Raw genomic sequence first — 15,693 nt, 5'->3', positions numbered from 1 at the left:
TGGGGCAGCAGGAGCCTATTCCAGCACAAATTGGACACAAGGCAGTAATACTGCCTGGACACACACACACACACACACACACACACACACACACACACACACACACAAGGCCCAGTTTAGCATCACCAATTCACTTAACCTACATATCTGGACTGTGGAAAGAAACCAGATCATCTGGAGTAAATCCACATGGACAATGGGAGAACGTGCAAGAGAGCAGCACTACCAATCTTTAACTGTGCTGCCCCAGTCGAATATCATGTTACACAAAACTTAAATTAAAGTACAATTCAACATTTAATATCAAATGAATTTACATGAAAATGCAACATTCAATATCAAACAAATTTACACGAACATTCAAAAGATTGTGAGGGCTGTCAATGTCCCCTTCACATCAATAAAATGCCAAAGAATGTTCTAAATATAAAGGATTGGAAAAGAAAAATAAATAAGCATGTGGTGGTTCAGTAGTTTGTATGTTGAGCACATTGTAATTCAAGTGATGTGAAACTGGCATCGATTGATGTCCTATTGGTATTGGTCACATGACTAACTGTAGTTCAAATATCTTAAAGATAACATTTTTGAAAAAAAGTACCAAATGAAGAATTAAAATCTCTGTTGAAGTCTCAAGGTAAAATCGTTGGTTGCTTCAGACCATGATGGAGAGGGGGTCTTGAACTTTGCTGATGAAGTGAAAGTGTCAGATAAATGCTGTATCATTACAGTTAACAGATAATGAAGCTGTGAGGTTGGTTTTAGTGCGACATACTTGAAATACAGAGTACATACAGGTATTTGTGAAATCTGTGCTTACAGAATGATACTTATGTAATCCCATGCTTCTTTTATTCATCTCCAGATAATGATTTTGCATGTTTTTTCTTCATTTTATGGTTAAGTAACTTCAAATAACAGGATGACATCTGACTAACTTGTATTGGGGATCTTTTTTGTTATCAAGAGTGGCTGTCAGATCAGTAAAATACATAAGCTGATGTAATTCCCCTTAAGGTAAATTTGGAACAGTAAATTAAGTCACACAGGATGTTTCTTGGTTTCTAAAGGGAGATTTTGAAATGTCAAAAATTTGTATAGTGTGCTCTATTTGAAACATTTCAATGAATATGGAACTTTTCCAGCAAATTTCCTTGAAGAATAAGTGTGATACTTTAACAAAACTGGTCTACTTGGAGCCATGTTGTTTCAAACAAACAGAAAGAAGGTCAGATAGACATACATGGTGACTACAATAGCAGCATGGAGAAGGAATATGAGCAAATGCACTGTAGGAGGAAAATGGGCCCTCTCAGCCACGAAGGAGGATGTGTTATTACCGAGATGGGAAGCCAAAACGGAAGGACAGATGGGATGGCTGGTTGGACAAGGAAATAACTCTACACTCGGCCGGACTAATATATTGGATGGACCAGCAGAAGCTGAGAGTTAGGAGAGGTTCCATCCCCCATACGCCAGGTGGCAGTGGTCCTCGTATGGGAACCCAGCTGGAATTCCCCGCAAGGGTGCTTGACAGATAGAATCCGGAAGGGCAGCCCTGGGGAACGAGAGAGGGTGCTGTTGGGTGAGGTCCTCCCTACTTTCCTTATGACTCAGAGTCAGAAGGGAGCAGGTGACATTTGGCAGAGGAGAGAAGGAGGAAGAATTGTGATTTACTGTTATTTGTGGCTTATTACTAGAGAGGTGATTGTAGAAAGTGCATTGGTAGAATAAAAATCCTTTATTTTATTTGTATAGTGTGTGCTGTACTACTGTGTCTGTGGTTTGGGGCTTTCTGGCGCCCCCTTGTGGACATAACACATAAGACTAATATTGAGGAACACTAATCCTGTTTGGAAGGTTTAAACATTTTGGTGATCTGCTCTCATTAATGCAGCAAAATAAGACCAGGAATAAATCATCTAAAAAACAGATTTTTCTAACAGTTATAGAGAAGGTACTCTGTCCTCTGGGTACAAGAATTTGAGACCTCTTCTTAATGGTGGTCATACTATAAGCTACTCCCTCTGTGTGACACTCAATTAACTGAAGTGGGATTAATGCCATCTCTATCAGTCTATTTTTTATTCCTAGTACTTTGCTTATACATAAAACTTCCTTTAGTGTCAGTTGTGCCATCTGTTAGAATGAAAAATGCAATGTATTTTATTATTATATGCAAGTGATGCCTTGGAATGAGTATGTTGAAAGTGACTCCATTGAGTGGGTATTCTGTGAGTAACACCAGTAGGTGTGACATGAGTAATATCCTAGGTATTATAGATAGCAGTTACACTCTATTGGGAATGACACCCCAGGCACAGATATAATAGGGGGCCCATGGATAGCAAAAAAGTAAGAACATGTTATTTTGCTGATAAAATATTGACAAGGACACCCTTCACCCTGTGCTTCCACCAAATGCAATCAAACATTGAGACTGGTGTCCAAAAAGCCTGTAAAGATGTCCTGTTTGACAAATGGTGTAGTGAGTGTCACCATTTGTTAAAAGTTTTTGCTTTTTAATCCAAAGCCAGCAAGTTTTTATTTTCTTTTATGCATTTGAATGCTAAATCTCCCGGTAATGTCATTCCTTTCTTGGGCACTTCTCAATGTGCATTGCTTTTTTAATAGTGAAAGAGTGGAAATATGACATGATGCACCTCGCTGTCTGGCAACACGTCAAGGAAGTAGACACAGGATGCCAGCTCTCATTGCAAATTACGGATGCAGAATGATGAGTGAATGATAAGAAATAAAATTAGCAAAATAACAGGACAGAACCAGGATGTCAAAATTAATTAACAACATCTTCCTGAAAGACTGTAACATAACTCCACACTCATTTAGACACTAAAGCTATGTCCATGCACTACCATGAGTTTTTAAATGAAATCAATCCCTGTTCACATTGTTGTGTTCATTATCATTTACAAAACTATCCCTGTCCATATTGAAATTGCCAAAAACGCATGACAGTGCCCTTCGCCTGCACTGGGCACATCTCATGTCAGCGGCAAACTCATTGAAGAGACCCTTATGAAAATCAAGATTCCTTTTTGCTTTCTGTGCTTTCAAGAGTGACTAGGCTGATTCCAGGGCTACAGGGGTTGAATTATGACGAAAGATTAAAAGAGCTGAGCCTTTACAGTTTAAGCAAAACAAGATTAAGAGGTGACATGAATGAAGTGTTTAAAATTATGAAGGGAATTAGTACAGTGGATCAAGACTGTTATTTTAAAATGAGTTCATCAAGAACATGGGGACACAGTTGGAAACTTGTTAAGGGTAAATTTCGCACAAAAGGAAGTTTTTCTTTACACAAAGAACAATAGACATTTGGAATAAGCTACCAAGTAGTGTGGCAGACAGTAAGATGTTGGGGATTTTCAAAACTCGACTTGATGTTTTCTTGGATGAAATAAGTGGATAGGACTGGCGAGCTTTGTTGGGCTGAATGGCCTGTTCACATCTAGAGTGTTCTAATGTTCTGATGTTCTAATTAACATAGAATAAAAGTAAAGTCCAATGGCCAGGGAGGACAGAAAAACAAAAAAAAAATAAAATCTGCAGGGAGGTCACATGTGTAGGACTCTGATACATGTTCACGGTGTAGAAGGAAGAAAGAAATTCTTTAAGAAGCCAGAGTGAATTGCCCCTGTATCACATTAGTGCACTGATTACAGATGAAAATTACAGTCTTCAGAGCTGACAGTGGTCATCTTGTCATTAGATAAAAACCAAAGCAAATGTTAAAGCAACAAAAAAAAAAAAGTGTTTAGCGCTGTGTTCATTTGAGAGATGATTGATTATAAACAGTCCACAGCAATCTGAGCGCCATCTTGTACCAAATAAAATTTGTAAAACTTCATCAATAAAGAAAGAAAGAAAGAAAGAAAGAAAGAAAGAAAGAAAGAAAGAAAGAACGACTTTTGTGCCTCTCTCTGGCCTGTAAAATTGTGAGCTCGGTTGCATTCTACACATATCTATTTCCTTAAGCGCATTGTTAATAATTTTACTGTAGAATGCACTTCTCCTTACTGAACAGATTATGTTTAATAAACGTGTATTAGAGGCTGTCAACTGAGTTATTTATAATCTGATTTTCACAGGGCTCTGAATTTTTCACTACAACAGTAACATTGCCGGCCACAGGATTTATTGCATAATTGTAGCTACCGATAAGGAATTTCTTTTTAGGCATGTACGCAGCATTCAGACTTTACAAAACATAATTTGATGCATAAGGTAGGTAGCACAAAAATTGCCATGCCAAGCAACTCTTTTACGTTTGCTATGGTGGAAAATGTTTCTCTTCCATGAAGGATGACCAATCAGAGAATGCATCATTGTAATGAGCAAGATCCAATCAGAGGATGGGACACAAAATAGGAACATGTGGAAGGGATGAAATTCCTCTTGCCCCTCTAATCAAATACTGTAGAGTGCCAAACATTGGGTAGGAGAGAAAGGCTTATAGATACCAAGATGCCATTTTACAATTTTACATCAAAGCAGCATCATAAAGTAAGAGTGGCTGTAGAGAATCCGCTATTGCACTTACCAGGTTCTTCTTGGTTTGCAGGTGACCTTGGTAGCATAGCAGACTGAGTCCTTGATGTTTGGGGAGGTACATAGAGATGGTCACCCCAGTTTGTGGACTACTTGCCAATTGTATTTTATTTCTTTTATAATACTGTACAACAGTGAAGATACAGCACTGAGCTACCCAAGAACACTTCACATTTTCTTCTGCACTTTTTTTTACCACCTTTTTTTGCTCCTCCCTCAAATAAATTCAATAAACTTTATTAAAACTTCCTAACATGAACTCCTGCTTACAATAAAGATGTCTAGGGAGAAAGAATGACAGAGTAGGAGCCAAGTCAATGGGATGACTGAGAGACTTCACAGGTTTATATGAATTAAGCCACCCTAAACAGTCCATTGGAGTTTACAACTTTGTAATTTCCTTAAAAAAATTCTGCATTATTTTAGAAGCCAGACTAGTGGAATAAGTTGTGAGGTAATTTAATTGTTGCGTGTAGTTGCTAGCAGTGACATGATGATTTTCCTTTAGTTTGTACTCCTTCATGTAGAAGTAAAGAGGCAGGGCCCTATGGTGGGGCTTTTCATTTTTGTTGGAAAGATGTTTTGACTGCCTCTGAGTTTTGAAGATCAGGGTGCTATCCAGTTCAACTTTAATTAATCAAGCTTTATTTTATATAGCTCCTTTTAGTTTGTGAAACATCACATGGATCTTTAGGAGATAAGCTGGAATAAAGGGTCATGCTTCACAAATTGAACATCTCAGTTTTAGCCTTTAGGAAGAGTGCAGATGGAGAAGATGGGAAACACAACTTTCAGTCACTGGAGCTGTTGAATGCACACGTCTTGAAGTGCTCAGCTGTAGGGAGTTATTAGACATACCTGTGAGCTGTTGGCACTGAAACAATTAGTGGACTTGTCAATGGTATTTGTGCACCCCAGAATGATGGGAATGCAGAGATGGTTATCTGGGAACATTAGGCCAAGCTGGTGAGTCCTGTATTTATGTGGTGTAAAGAACATTTGGAGCAGGAGAAAGCCAAATCTGAAGGAGGGCTTATAACAGGGATAAAAGCTGGATTCACCAAGAAAGCAACTGAGGAACAGGAACTGAAAATCTGGACAAAACAACAATCTGGTAAGAATGTTGTTTTTAGATAATGTTCACTGTCATCTTCCAGATTTCCATGTGTGCATCTTTACGCATTCCGTATCACCATTTCTCCCTTTGGTCAGCACTGCTTTCAGACATCTGGCCAGGCGCCCCCTCGGAGCACCCAGTTTCCTTCCTTCATACATTTTCCAGGATCTTTCATCTTCTCTTTTAATTGATGCACACTTCAGTCCTTAAGGCCATTAAAGTGAATGGAAAATTTACAGGGACACAAGTCACAAAGAAAACAGAAAAATGCTGAGAAGGTGCCTTAACACTGTGGTTTACAGCAAGCCTTGCTCTTTAATTCAACCGTATTTAAAGCTGCAGATTTATTAGCCTTTTCATTTTTTTCCATAAGAGAAACCTTGTGGGAAAGTTTAGGCTTATGCAGTGTTGCACCTTCACTTTGCAATGCAGATGAGTACCGCAGTGCTGATCGAAAAGTCATCCCCAGGTCAGCAAGCTGCATTTGGCCTCAGCAGGCTTTGCGCCACTAAAGTGGTTAAAGATAACTAAGCTGAAACTTTATTGCCTACCTAGGCTCTCAGATGCAGAGTTTGGGGAGGAGCTGTGAAATCACGTTGCATTCTGATTGTCCTCCATACTCAATTGACAAGAGTTTGCCAGGAGAAGGTGCACCTCGTACTGAGAGAGAGAGAGAGAGAGAGAGAGAGAGAGAGAGAGAGAGAGAGAGAGAGAGAGAGAGAGAGAGAGAGAGAGAGAGAGGGACAGAGAGAAAGGTCCTGCAGAGGTTCTGCAGATGCCAGTGTGGAGATACAGGAAGTCACTAGGAGGCAGCATCCTCTGTATATATTGTAACAAGCACCAAGATGGAAAGACCAAGACACACACCAAATGGGAGTTAAGCCCAGAAACAGGCATGTTTATCGCACAAAAAATGATATACAGTAGTCTTCTAGAATAATCAAACTGTGCTGTAAAAGCCTATAAGACACCCCATAAAAATAACAGTTACTTCCAGAGACAGGCTATTCCACTCACGCTGTGTTCTCAATCGTCATCTAGCGTCTCATGTGAAGTCCCCTTTCCCCGTCTCCTCGTTATCATCTGCAAGGCTGTATTTATAATGCCCTGGGAGTCTCCACCTGCCTTCTGTAGCCTTCTTGGACTTGTAAGGTATAACGAGAAAGTTCAAGGGGCTCCTGGGATGCAGAGCTCAGCACAACTGTAAATACCCTGCAGTCAATCACCTGTTCAGCCCTGGCCCAGCTCTAGGGTGGCAATGCTTGCTATTACAATATTATGGGTACCCTGAAAGGACCTTTGGCAGGGGGAACAACACAGATATGAAAAAGCAGACTGCCATAGTGGAAGAGTGTAAGGTTTCACTAGAATGTCAATCCATCCATAAGTAGAGACACCTGGTACTAGTAAGGCCAATCAGAGACATGAGAGTTGACAACATTTCTTGGCTTCTAGAGGCATACAGTCACTGAAGAGAATCTAATAGGAAAAAGTCTGAAATAGCAAAAGCTGTCCTAATTTGGGGTGTTCACAAGAAATGTAATGAAGTACTTCATGAGGTAGAAGTACATAATAAACAAGAATAGCTGCTCTAATATTTGAAACATTAAAATGTGTGCTTCAGTTTATATTTTTAAAGTCTAAACACTCTTGACAGTAACAGAAATATGTCATTTTTCACACTCTGGTAGAACTCCATAGAGGGCAAATCCCTAGTAAAGGATTAAAAATAACATCATATTCATAATCACTGACCTTAACATAGTCTCTAAATGATACCTCACATGCTTACATTTGAAATGTTTTACCTACTGGGATGGGCTCTTAGTGGGCTAGGGCTACTGGAAAAAAATCAAAGTATTATCATTTTCAATGATCTGAAAGTTCCAAATAGCATAAAACCACACTTTACATGCCTATGTTACCAATCCCCATTTATTCAAAGTTTTGTGAACAGGAGTAAGTTTGACTCCTTGTGTCCTATTAGTGGGTGAACCCCTGGGGTCGGTTGATGTAGCATGAACAGCTTCACTAATGCTAATGGCTCAAACATGCTCCATGAAATGGTTTGTTTCTCTCTTTCACCTATGTAGATAGTTGGACACATCCTACACTACATGCAGTGATTAGGATTTTTAGACTGGAAAGACACCCATTGCTTCATATTGAATTTGCCAGCCTGGGAGCGTATTTGAGCTGCTAAGATCAAAGACTTCACAAAGCCTATTGTAGAACATTTCACATCCCAAAATCATAGCCATGCTAATCTTTCTGTGTTCTTTCACAGGTCTTCACAGACACTTTTGAAAGAAAAGAAGAAGAAGCTAAGTTCATTCTCATCCTGTCATCACATACTTTTCCAGGTATCAATGACTGAGAAACTTTTTAATCTCTCCTGGCAGCTTTTTCTCATCTACTCTCACTTTTTCTCCTCTTGTCTGTCCTTGCTTTGCTCCCTCCTTCTCCTCCTTTATATGTTACCCACCTTTTCTATTCAGTGGCAAAGCGGATCAAGAATATACAGCCAAAACATCAAGACTTTAAACTACATCCCATTCCAGCATGGAAATAACTGTTAACCTTTTTTTTTCCTTTGCTATAGAATATATATAGTTTTAAAAAGTTTTTCACATTTATGTAAAGATGCTGCCTCCAGAAAAATATGTTAATGAGTTGATAAGTAAATGTATGAAATTTGGATTCCACCATATATGGCATCATAAAATTCAAACTTGGTATCTTTTGTTTCATTAATGTGCTTTCAATGCTTCTTTCTCATCTTGCCATAGGCAGGAAAGAGATTGTGTTTTTCATAAGTGTGTCAAGCAGCTATCAAAGTGATGAGGCCTTCAAGAACCTCCAAAGCTTTCAGTCCTCTCACCCCTGTGAGGATTGATGAGCTTGTCAGAACAGCTCTGATAGCAAAGAGTGTCCTTGAAAGAACCTTGTAATCAAAAATCACATCTCTTCTGAGATTGAAAAATAGGGCAGCAGGAAACAAGGCTAATGCCTTTTAGGGTTCAGTTCACTTGGCAGACAAATCTCTAGTGATCACCTAACAGAGCAGACATGGCCAAGGTGAGAACAGAATGGAGTTTAGCAACTCATTCCATTCGAGATTAGTAGATGGACCAATAGATAATATTTAGTAGAGAGAATAAGATTTTCAATGAACACACACAATGCTGAAGGACTGATTGCTTGGAAAAAGTCACTTTCATGAAGTTTACAAACCTGTCTTCACATTCTGAGAGAATGGCACAAAAAGGCCTACTCCCACTAGGCAATAAATTCAATTAGAGCCTACCAATAATTGATGTCCAATATGAAGGACTTCAGGCATAAGAACAGCTCTGTTACCAACATGGTGTTGGTGGATCTAAAGAAAATTAGAATCAAAATTAAGGTCCACTTTTTGTTTAGAATAACATGAAGCATGCCTTAAGATATCATGTAAGACTTTTTATGAGCAAATGCATGCTCAAATTCTAAGAGAACAGATCAACCCTTATTAGGAACCCCATATGAAATATAACATAGCAGGTTTAGCAATTGGCGATAAAATAGGACATCAAAGTAACCATGTTTTATTGGTTTTATTTTCAATAAATTCAAGCACTAGCCTTGATCTCAACCACTTTCAAGGCATCACACTTAAATCCCTCAATACCACTATCTTCATCAGCCTGTCAAAAATGTTGTAGGAATGCCCCCTTCAACAGCATAGACAATTAATGCTTGCAGTACACAGGAGACTGGTCTTGGCTTATCTATAAAGCAAGCCAAAAAGTCATGGTACAAGAAGCAAGACTATTTATATTTGAATAATAAAAGATGCATAGCAGAATGATTGTAAAATGCTTAGACAGCACACATCAATCCATCTGACGAAATAGTACAGTAAAAAATCATCATCATTCAAGAACAAGTCTTTCCACATAATGAACATTATTGAGACAACATCAAGCACACAGAAGTGATGGCTGTAGCAGGCTTGGACCTTAATATCCGAACAAACAGTGTTGTGATGTACACAATTTGTAATGTCAAACTACATACAGATGCACCTGTATGAGTACAAATGTTCTGCACTTCTACAGTAGGTGGGCCTCCTGTGCTATAGGAGTCTAATATTCATATGATGCCTCTTCTCATTGTAGGACAAAGCCTTCGCTCTTCAAACTAAAGGTAATATCTGACAAGAAGGTTTAGTACACTAGCAGCTGCAATAACCGCCAGTTTTGTTAAAGCTAAACAAAAACTGAAATAAAAAAATAATGGCAAAAATGAGCTGTCAGAATACAGTGTGCGTCTCAAAGCACTTCCTTAATAAGGATGGTAATTACAACTTGGTGCACATGTATCAGCCAGAATTTACCATGTAACAGAGCATGCTGAAAAGTTCAAACATGACATGCCTAATTCAGAGACAAGGAATGCCAGAAACGGAATGTCACTCAATAGATTTCGCTGGCACACATTTTCAAATAATCTTTGAGGAGGTCCAGCAGTACTTAACTGACATTCTCCTGACAGTATGGATTGATTTGTTATTTGGCTTTTAGGCGACAGGTTCAACTCAACTCCAAAGTCCATCTATAAAAGTCATGCTTGTTATAACCACAGCATGATAATCTTGGATATAGCTGGAACAGAATTCTCATAAGACAGAGGGGAAGGCAGAAAGAGAGAGTGTCACATGCTTGTGCATTGATGGTAGTTTAGAGGCTCAGATAATTATAATTTCCTGCCAGAACACAGGAGGGTTCTGTTGACTAACACCTTTTCTCTGCAGACTGGAAGACTGACAGCTTTACCACACTTGACGTCACTTCTGATGTCTGCCTGCCCAGACTCCCCTCTTCCTGCTGGAAGTCGTTATCGGCGAAAGCTCGGCAATCTTGAATAAGTCTACTTGGAGACTCACTTCTGCAACGGTGTTTTCTTTTCAATGTGTTTATAACCTGCATTTTTAACTTATACTGGGATTGCTTAAGGGTGCTCCAACAGTTCACAGTTGTCCGTGTTCTTTCTTACAAGTAGGAGAGACAGAAAAGAGAAATTGAAGGAGCACAACATGAATATCCGACCAGTTATCCTCTTATATAATACGCTACCGTGGCTGTTCATTTGTCTGTCCAGGATTTTAAATCACCTGTAGTGCGCAAACCGTTTGAACTATTGACCTGAAATTTGGTACACATATACTACATGACTTCTACCGTCCACTTTCGCGGTGATGATTTTATTCCTCTTTTTACTTTTATTCTATTTTATTATAGAATGAACTCTCGGCAGTGGCAAGCAGGGCGTCCATGCGGCACATGTTCTCATCCCTACCACCTTCGCCGCCACTTCCTCTACCTCTTCATATCTTAAATCATTCTTGAGGCAGAATGAACACTTAAGTGCCAGCTTAAGTGAAAAATTAAAGAAAACGTACTAAGTAATTGCAACACAAACACTGACTTAATCAGTTTTAACACGAAAAGATGCCAATGGAAGAAGAGAAGAAGTGGGCCACTAGGGTGTAGAAACGAACAGCTGCTCAGAAAGCAGCAAGCGCATCAACCTCTGAGCAAACGAATGCTAAAGGTACAGAGAAAGAGGATGAAAACTATAAGTCAAGTGTATTCATTGCTCATTATTGTGCAGTATGCCGTTACTGGTTATTAATATTTACATATTACCAACTATTTTTTGCAATAATAAATAGAATCACCTGGATTCTTTGCAAATGGTATGGGTATTGGAATTAGTTACATGGAAATTTGATCTCATCTGTGTGTCTCCATTAGGACAGGAATTTAGAGGTAAGGTTTTTTATCAAAAGTGAGTGTGATAATATTGATGTTGGATATGAAAAGAAGTGTATCAGTTTAAGTTAGGTGTGCACCATCAACACCTCACATACCGTATATCCTCAATGGCAGGATTTCCTAAACATTTTTATTCTGAAGAATGGAAAAAGAAATTGGTACCATAGTGGGACCCAGGATGAGGATTATTACTACAACAGCAGACCTGTATATGAAATGATATGTTTAGTTGCTAAACTCCAAGACTGTACGTTTAAGAAGAATGTAATAGGTCAATAACATATACTATTTATGACTTTATAAAATATCTTTAAAAATTCATTATGTTAAATGAGTGCTATAGTATGCATTATAATAGAATTATAAAATATGTTGTAAAAAATAATTAATAATGTAATAACTTAAATAACATAATATAGTTAACAATAGGGCACCATGCAGTTCTAGACACTTTCCTCATTTAAGATGCAGATGGACTGTGGGGAAAAAGCTCTTCTTCAGTCTCTCTGAAATGGACTTCAGAACAGAGAAATTCCATTATTAGGATGTCTGGTGTTTCTGATAATTCTCAAAGCTATATATGCCCAGGGGCTAGAAGAAGTGTGTTTGGAGCTGAGCAGCTGATGCCTAGTGTACAGACTTTTGAAATACATTTTTGCAGACTAAATTCTTTAAAATGTGCCATCTCTTCAAACTACACATCAGGCAATTTTTGTCCAAAGCACCTCCGAAATGCCTTACAGAATGTTTACCTCACGCCCTGGAGATCGCCTGCCATTAATAAGCTGTATTTTATATAGCACATTTTTATAATGAGCAACATGTCAAACCACTTCACACATCTACAATGGTTTCCACATTTCTACAGCTGTAAAACTGTCAGTTTATGTTACACACATCTGGTTAAGTAATGATCACATGAGAAGGAGCAAACAGGCAACACTTCAATTCACAATACAGCAACTTAGCCACAGAATAATAGAACATTAGAAGAATATACACCAACTTAATAGTTAAATCAGTAAAAACAGCAAACATTCAATCCATCCATTTAATAACAGTGTAATAGAATCTTGGAGCTGAATTATCTTGTAATCTTTGATGGCCTGGTAAGAGAGACCTTGTGACAGTGTTATATAAAACAAAGAGTAATTGCTCTAAAAAGTGCCTTGTGATGGCACATGTTGTTACTACCATTACATAAAATATTGATTAAGTGACTGAATGAAACATGAGTTTCATCAAAAGTTGATTGGTTTTGATCTTAAATCAATATACTCATATACATCCCAAGATGTTCTCTAAACCTGCCAGGCTTATGATCCCTAAATTTTGTTAGAAGGACTTGGTGGGCAGAAATTCCTTCTGCTGCCTCGATGTTGTTAAGTTCTACACATCATTTAAAAGACTCATAGGCTGAAGCATGGGGAGACTACATGGTCATTTTAGATTCTTAGATCCATGATTTAAGGTGTGTGAAGTTGCATAAAATGGATTTTGACAGCCCTCTGATGACCTTCTCATAGGCCTGTCATTATTCTTTCCCAATCAAACTAAACTTTTATTTGTCCCAGCTAGGCTAACAAAACAAGGAACTTAAATCAACAGCCCAGTGCCTTGGATTATTTTTGTTTGTTGGCTGGAGTTTTGCTGACAGTAAAAGCAAAAATCTGAAATGCTTACAATTGAAAAAATATATCCAAAATTTAATTTCCGCCTACTGCATCATGCAAGGGAATCACTGCTGGTTGCCCATAGGAATCTGAGAACAAGGACTCCTCAGGCACTTTAAGTGTGCTTCCCTAAAAACATTTTATCTTTATTCCTGTGGATTTCTGTGATCTATCACTCACAAAGCACTCCACAGTGACTGCCTCTAAAAGACACTGAAAACGAGGCAAGATTAGCGAGCAGCCAAACAGCTGAGAGATACAGTTGTGCTTGAAAGTTTGTGAACCCTTTAGAATTTTCTATATATCTGCATAAATATGACCTAAAACCTCATCAGAGACAAAAATATTATACTTGGTCATTTATTTATTGAGGAAAATGATCGAATATTACATATTTGTGAGTGGCAAAAGTCACACCAAATACTGAAAGGAAAGGTTCACATACTTTTGCCACTCACAAATATGTAATATTCGATCATTTTCCTCAATAAATAAATGACCAAGTATAATATTTTTGTCTCATTTGTTTAACTGGTTTCTCTTTATCTACATTTAGGACTTGAGTGAAAATCTGATGATGTTTTAGGTCATATTTATGCAGAAATATAGAAAATTCTAAAGGGTTCACAAACTTTCAAGCACAACTGTAAGCCTGATGTCACTTGAAATTGCATTCCCGAAGTCATCCTGTCTCACATTACTCTTGTACAAACTGACCCAGATTTCATTGTCAATTGAGGGACCTTAACTTTTATAATGGGGATTGCATCGCTCATGCCAGTGTAAAAGTATGACACCTCATCTCATCCGCCAATCCTCAAATTCAGTTAAGTTGTTTCAGGGAGCCACAACCTATCCCAGCAGCACTGAGCACAAGACTGGAACAAACCCACTGGTGCCAGTATACAGAATCAGGGGCAAAACCTGTTCTAACAGTGCCAGTGTAGAGTAATCAGTTAACTTAACATGGAGGTCATAGGGAATACAACTGGAATATCAGGAGAAAAAGCCCAACAAGACAAAGGGGTAACATGCAAATTCCACACAAACAGTAAATGGACTGAGATTTGAACATAAGAGTCTGGAGCTGTAATGCAGCAGCACTAATCACTGCACCAACATAACACTCATAATTGCACCTAAACCAAAGAGACAGATTTATGTTGAATTGTAATTAATATTTTGCATAAGGTGGCATGTCATACAGTGACTACACTGGTCACAAAGCTCCAGGGGCCAAGGTTGAGATTTCAGCCAAGAGAATCCATGCTCTCCTCATGTCCTTGTAAGTGTCCTTCCACCTCCGAAGCGCATTACAGTATCTTAACTCTGCATTTCTGCAGAATGATTATGTGCAGCAGTGCTACGGAGTTGTCTGCCGTCTGGGTGTAGTTTCTCCCTTTTTTCCCATATTGTCAGAATTGAATTAGGATCCTGGATGGCTTTATAATAAAGAAATAGATTCAAAGACTAAATTGATTAATTTGCAACCTTAATAAAAAAACAACAATGCAGATACCAATTAAATTGACAAGACAATACAAAGCGTCAGTAGAGCTGGTTAGTAATTAGCACTCCTTGAACAAACAGAAATAACTGAAGTAATAACCAGTAATGGCAGCATGTCAATAATGCTGCAATATCATGGATAGCACTAAGCAAACTGAAGCCTCCCAGCACTAATCCTCTTACAAATAAAAATGTCCTCATGCTTTTATACCCAAACCCAAGTAGCCAGGAACTCAAAAATCCAAATATTGAATTTGTAAGCAATCACTTCTAATCCAAGAATGATACGCTGGTGTGCTGTGTCAAAGCAGATTTTACAGCAGAGCACATAAAATAATAAATAAATCTGCAAAGCTTTGTTTTTTGGAGCTGCTAATTTCCATGGTCATTCTCATTTGTATTTCTGCAGTTGGCATTTTTCGCTGTTGCTTCTCCAGAGTAACAAATGACAGAAGCTTTATATTTAAAAAGGAAAGAAAAATCCCCAGAACAACACTGCATTCCCTTAAGAGATTAGTCCAAAGGGAATTCTTTCAAATCTTTCTTTTCTTCTCCTTTACTGTGAAATGCTGGTTTGTCAGCAATAAATCCAACTGTATCAGAATAAACTTGGCATGGGACTTCTAGTACATGCTGATGCCAGAATACTTTGCTGAACATGTTCAGTTACTCTGACATATTCTGCTACTCAAATCTTCAAGAGAAACTTCAATAAGAACACCAGATTTGCTCATTAGTAGTTGCGAGATGATACATTGAGAATCTGATGCCATATGTTGTCATTTTCAAACAGTTGAATCTTTTATAGCATCTTTCATGGTGAAATATCACAAAATTCAGCACCAGATCTGAATTGAGCTGTGATATAATTGCAATAAAAAAATATATGAGTTAGTGTATTACAGATGGACCCACATATCTAAGCTGGCAGACCTTGTGGACTTGCATTGCATTGTTCTGCATGGAACCCCTGACACTTAAAGTGAAGTTTACAAAATGACTG

The 15,693-nt window shown here is 38.3% G+C and overlaps 1 protein-coding gene across 2 annotated transcripts in view; it reads right to left on the bottom strand.

Moving 5' to 3' along the window:
- Nucleotides 1-15,693, bottom strand: part of necab2 (N-terminal EF-hand calcium binding protein 2) — a 434,935-nt gene that overhangs the window by 105,820 nt on the left and 313,422 nt on the right. The window lies entirely within an intron of this gene.

This window comes from Erpetoichthys calabaricus, chromosome 9 (genome assembly GCF_900747795.2).
Source record: "Erpetoichthys calabaricus chromosome 9, fErpCal1.3, whole genome shotgun sequence".
NCBI lineage: Eukaryota > Metazoa > Chordata > Cladistia > Polypteriformes > Polypteridae > Erpetoichthys > Erpetoichthys calabaricus.
The sequence above is the reverse complement of the archived record's forward strand: the minus strand, read 5'-3'. Positions and strand labels throughout refer to the sequence as shown.